Below are 6,161 nucleotides of genomic sequence, written 5' to 3' on the forward strand. Positions count from 1 at the left end.
GCCGGCCTTGCAGCTCCACTGCCGAGCCCCATGAGGGGCCCGGCGGTGGACCTGCAAGGCCGGCGGGAGTGCAAGGAAGCCCCGCGAAGGCCCTCCCTGGCCCCAGGCAGGCAGGGGTGGGGAGAGGCAGGGAGGAAGCAACTTACCCTCCCTCTTCTCCTGCCTCCTCCTGGCTGAATGAGGGCCGGAAGCGGGCCGGCCGGAAGCAGGGGGTGGGGCTTTGTCATGTGCCTCGCCCGGGGGAACTGCGATCCCCCGCGTTCCCCCCCGAAATGACCTCTGTTCAAATCCTATTTACATTTTCTGCCCTAAGCATTTCTGTGGGATGTCCATAATGATGTCTTTGAAATCTCAAATTCTTTTTTTTTTTTAATTATGACCCCCTTTGGGGAGCACTAGGCAAAGCAGAAAGATGGCATGCAAACTGTAAGTCTATTTTGTTAATTTTAAAAAATTGATTGCATTGCATCGAACGAGTCCGGTAGCACCTACAAACTAACAAAATTTGTGGCAGGGTGTGAGCTTTCGTGAGTCACTGCTCACTTCTTGAGATATCTGTTAGTTTTAAAGGTGCTACTGGACTCTTGCTGTTTTCTAATATTATAATGCTCCTGTATAGATCTATGGTGAGGCTTCATTAAGAATACTGTGTGCAGTTATGGTCAGTGTATCTCAAAAATGGTATTGAAGAGATGGGAAAAGTATAGAACATGGCAAAGAAGATGATTAAGGAGTTGGAGCACTTGATGTATAAGGAGAGGCTGAAGAGTATGGGACTTTTCAGTTTACAAAAGAGATGTTGGGGGCAGGGCCAGTTCACTCACTAGGCGAACTAGGCATTCGCCTAGAGCAGGCCGGCCCTTAGGGGTGCCAAACTGCCCCCCCCCCGCCAAAAGCCCCCCCCCAAAGCCCTGCATTGATCTAGTCCGTGACTGGGGAACCACCGCCGCTGCCTCTTTCACCCTGAGTCGTCCAGCACCCAGTGCGCCCAGAAGCAGGCGGGGATGGAAGCGAGGAGGGAGGAAGCACCCCCCCCGCTGCGCTCGGGGCCTGTCCTGAGGCGCAGGTGGCCTGCATGGTGGGGAGGAGGCGGACTGCGCCGCTTGAGGGCCCAGTGGCACGGCGGCTCAGGTAGGCGTGCGTGGTGCATGGAGCAGCCCCGCCACTGCTTCCTCCTCCAAGATGGGACTGGTTGGACCAGACGACTCCTCCACGCCGTCCTCGCAGGGAGTGAGGGGACAGGGACCATGTGGTTGGGGGGGTCCCGGTTTGGGGGGGGAAGGAGAGACGGGGGAAGCGGGCGGGGGGGAAGAAAAAGCAGAAGGGTCGCCCTCCAAAGAGCCTTGTAGCCCCCTCCCCCCACCCGATGCGCCCAGCCTTAGCACCCGGCTTGAGCGCCCAAGAGGCACGCAGCGGTGGAGGGGGCGCCACAAGGCAGCCTCCCGGGGGGGGGGCTAATTTTGCCTACGGCGCATAAAAACCTTGGGCAGGCCCTGGATGGGGGGCATGATAAAGGTTTATGAAATTATGCATGAAGCAGAGAGAGTGGCTGGAGAGAGCTTTTTCTTCCTCTGCCATAATTCTAAAACTCACGGGACACCCCACTGTGGCTTTAAGCCTGGGTGGCTAAATGGAACCTCCATATTCACATACTAATTCTGACATCAGGAGGCCATGAAACTTTGCCCCCCCCCCCCTCCTCAGTAATAAACCCAGAGTTTGGGAGTATTGAAATCACAGTCTCAGGCAGGGATTAGCCTTTGGTAAATACCAGGCCAGCTTGCACCACGTGCTCTAAGGCACTCACTCTGTCACAGGGGCGGTTTTTGGGAAGGTGTAACACGATCAGTAACTGGTACCGGGGGAATGAACGGCTCTGTTTTTTTGGCTCCAGAGCCCCAAAACACACCCAAACACACCCGAAAGGGCAAGATTTGAGTCCAGTCGTATTTAAAAAAGGATGCAAGATTTCAAGTTCTCCAGAAAGGTTCATCAGGCTGGATATTCCAAAAAGAAAAGAAAAGAAAATTAAAAGAAATGAGATCATTCAAGCCACCGTCTTAAATCCTCTCTTCTCTGCCTCCTGGGAAAAAGGAATGGCAGGCTGCACCCACGGCATTCTGGGAAGAAGAAGCTCAAAACAATGGACGCCCTCCAACTGTAAATAGAACGTAATTTATGTAATGTCCCCCTGCGGGGTGAAAGGGGGAAGAACACAAAAGGCCCTTAAGTGGGCGAGAGGAAAGGACACACATCGGAGCTCTATATTCCGCGCTCCTGGAGATTCTCTGTGCAATCCTATGCAGAATCTCTCTGCAGCCTGCCGATGGGTTTCGTGAGGCTTCGACCGCAGTGACTTTCTGCAAGGGTTTGCACTGCGAATGGAATGGACCCGAGACGGGCTGTTTCTCCTCTTTTCCGCCCGGCTCAAGCCTGGTGTTCCCGAAGGGAGACGATTCATCTCCCGGCTACAACCGATCAGCGAGCCCCGCAAACAAGCACGCAAGGAAAGGAAGAGGCAAAACTCTCTTTACCTGCAGCAGACCAGTCAGGTGCGCTGAGAAGAAGAAGCGAGGTGGAGAAAGAAGCCGGGCAGTAAACCGGATCCCCGCGGGGGATCGTTCACACGGAGGAAGCGCCGAGGCACAAGGCAACCATCTGACTGGCAGCGCACCAACACTGGAGCTGGAGGCGGTTCGGGGGAAGGACGTCACTTTGCCCTTCCCTCTCCCTTCTCTCTTAGGAAATCTGTTCTTGGATAGAGCCCTGTCCGAAAACATTCACGTGAATGTCTGGATCTTGACTTGTCTCTTCAAAGAAAAAAAAAGGAGTATCGTGACAAAAAAGAAGTATGTTCCCTCTAAGCTGTGGAGTCTTGTGAGCAAAAATTCTACTTTGTGAGCTGCTGGCATTAAAGTTGTGAGCGAGTGATTTGGCTACTGCATCATTTAGTTTGCTCTGGAGCCATTCCTTCCTGAGCTAAGACAAAAATGTGTGAGCCAGAGGCTAAAAAACTGTGAGCTAGCTCACACTAACTCAGCTTAGAGGGAACACCGGTCCTGACTCTGAGTTAGACTCTATAAAGAACAATTCTAGAGTATCTTGGGCTTGCATGCTGGCTATGGGTAGGGTTGCCAACCTCCAGGTCGGGGCTGGAGATCTTCTGAAATCATAACTGGTGATCTCCAGCTAGATCCAGGTGGTCGGCTGTGTTGGTCTGAAGCAGTAGAACAAATTTACAGTCCAGTGGCACCTTGAAGACTAACAAAGTTTTATTCCGCATATGAGCTTTTCGTGTGCAGGCACACTTTTCCAAATACATTGAAAGGAAGGTAAGGTTCAAACTTAAAGATGGGCTGAACAGCAAATTAACATGGAACACGATGAAGATGTTTTAAGATATGCAAGACAAAACTGCTTAACAAGCTAAGGTTATGCAGTCAATAGTTGTAAAGCAATAGATATGTCAAAATAAGACTGGGACTCTCCATTCACTCCTCTCAGGCGTGGAGGTCACTTAACAGCATCTTTTCTTTTTTTCAGGTGAGTATAGGGTTATGACCAGTGTTCCCTCTAAGCTGAGTTAGTGTGAGCTAGCTCACAGCTTTTTAGCTTCCGGCTCATAGATTTTTGTCTTCACTCAGGAAGGATGGCTCCCAAGCAAACTAATTTAGGCAGTAGCCAAATCGCTCGCTCACAACTTTAATGCCAGCAGCTCACAAAGTAGAATTTTTGCTCACAAGACTCCACAGCTTAGAGGGAGCATTGGTTATGACAGCCAAACATTCCAATATTCCAAGTATTACATTTTAATATACTACTCTGAAAAAGAAATACACTAAAATACAGAGGATGTATAATCCCTCTGTATGAGAATACATATGCTAACTCTTTCAGAGATCCAGTCTGGCCTGCCCTGGTACTCAGTCCTTCACACAGAGTGTGCTGAAATATCTATTGATCTCCCAATCTCTGCTTCTACATAAGAACATAAGAGACGCCAATGTTGGATCAGGCCAAAGGCCCATCCAGTCCAACACTCTGTATCACACAGTGGCCAGAAATGTGCCTTTGGGACATGATATTTGGGAGGATTTACACCCCTTTGGGGTTCTGTTGTATAATCCTAGCTGCCTTCTCTTGAAATGTGGGGAGACTCCTCTGTCTGTAAACAGCAGGGTTAGCTGTCCTTATTTGTTTTTTAACTTCATTTATGTTTCTCCTTTCTGACTGAGTGGATTACAGCTACAAGCAAAGCAGCAAGAACAGTGTAATATATACCACCAATAACTGGCCCTGGAAAATGCCATCGGGTTGCAGCTGAGTTACGACAACTCCATATTGCCTGAGCCTGCATGAAATCTCACGCCATCTTAGTTACTAATCACTGAGTGCACTTTATTCGGCAATCGTCAATTGTTTAAATGTTTTAACAGTATTAAATGTTAAGTTTTAAATGTTTTAACTGTATATGAATCTTGGCACATTGTGCCAGGCAACGTGAGCCGCCCGGAGCCCGCTTGCGGGGGGGCGGGTTATAAATACAATAAATAAATAAATAAATAATGTGGTTTTCAAGGCAAAAGACACACAGAGGTGGTTTGCCATTGCCTGCCTCTGTACAGAAGAAGAAAAGATTTGATTTATACCTTGCCCCTTCACAGAGTCTCAGAGCAGTTTACAATCTCCTTTCCCTTCCCCCTCCCCACAGCAGACACCCTATGAGGTAGTTGGGGCTGAGAGAGCCCTTTCAAGGACTGCTCTTCTGTGAACAGCTCTGAGAGAACTGGGACTGACCCAAGGTCACACCAGCAGCTGCATGTGGAGGAGTGGGGAATCAAACCCGGTTCCCCCAGATTAGAGTCCGTACTCCTAAGCACTACACCAAACTGGCATAGGAACCCAGACTTCCGTGGTGGTCCCTCATCCTAGTATTAACTAGGGCAGAGGATGGGACTGACCCTACTTAGCTTCCAAGATCTGACAGGCTTGGGCTAGCCTGGCCTCTCCAGGTCAAGCCAACCACCAATAACTACTCTGTAGCAAACAAAATTAGAAAACGTTGCACTAAAACTCAGTACGGCACAGGTAGTAAGCAGGTGTTACAAGATCACTGCATAATGCAGTGAAACATTATATTACATCCAATAGCATAATAGAACTGGAATACACAAATAGAAGGCAATCCAATTAACAGCACATACTATTTACAGTGAAGACTGCCTTAAATTCCACTGACATTAACTGCAATTTTATTTGTTTTATAGTAAAGGTAAAGGTTTCCCGTTGCTCAAAAGCCAGTTGAATCCAACTCTAGGGTTGCGGTGCTCATCTCCGTTTCCAAGCCAAAGAGCCAGCGCTGTCCAAAGACATTTTCGTGGTCATGTGGCCAGCATGACTAGACGCCCAGGCGCACGGAACGTTGTTACCTTCCCACCAAAGAGGTACCTATTTAACTACTTGCAATCTCTTGCTTTTGAACGGCTAGGTTGGCAGGAGCTGGAACCAGAGACGGGAGCTCACTCCGTCATGCAGCACTCGGGTCTCAAACTGCTGAACTACTGACCTTCCAGCCTGCAGTTCAGCATCTTAACCACTGAGCCACCGCAGCTCCTATTCGTTTTATACCAGCACCCTTTTCAATGATTCCCTTTTACACTGTTACCCCTACCAGCTTAGATTTTAAGAAACCTTCAGTTTCTTGGGGGAATTTAGCTAAATGGCCTCAGCAAGAGGTGCTGTATTAAGTGAGATCTGGCTACCAATGTTTTTCACTTTATACCAGAAACCTTTTCAATAATTCTCTTTTACACAGTCTAAGGACCTGTAAGACTATGAGAGCTGCTCCACCAGACAGAAGATGAAGAAGAGATTGGATTTATACCCCACCCTTCACTCAGAGTCTCAGAGTGGCTTACAAACTCCTTTCCCTCCCCCTCCCCACAACAGACACCCTGTGAGGTGGGGGCTGGGGCGGAGAGAGCTCTTTCCAGAACTGCCCTTGAGAGAACAGCTGTGCCAGAACTATGGCTTGCCCAAGGTCATCCAGTAGCTGCAAGTGGAGGCGTGGGGAATCAAACCCGGTTCTCCCAGATTAGAGTCCGTGCACTTAACCACTACACCAAAAAAGTCTTAATTTGTCTAGCAAACAGGGAAATGTG

General features: G+C 49.1%; 1 protein-coding gene across 1 annotated transcript in view; it reads right to left on the reverse strand.

Moving 5' to 3' along the window:
* LOC107114982 (zinc finger protein 345-like) overlaps positions 1 to 2,661 on the reverse strand; it is a 22,037-nt gene extending 19,376 nt beyond the window's left edge. The window contains exon 1 of the mRNA XM_015416591.1: positions 2,535 to 2,661. The gene's annotated coding sequence lies outside the window, so the exon portion shown is untranslated. The remainder of the gene's footprint in view (positions 1 to 2,534) is intronic.
* Positions 2,662 to 6,161: the final 3,500 nt, after the last annotated feature.

This window comes from Gekko japonicus, unplaced genomic scaffold (genome assembly GCF_001447785.1).
Source record: "Gekko japonicus isolate JY-2015 unplaced genomic scaffold, Gekko_japonicus_V1.1 scaffold4090, whole genome shotgun sequence".
In the NCBI taxonomy this organism is placed as follows: domain Eukaryota; kingdom Metazoa; phylum Chordata; class Lepidosauria; order Squamata; family Gekkonidae; genus Gekko; species Gekko japonicus.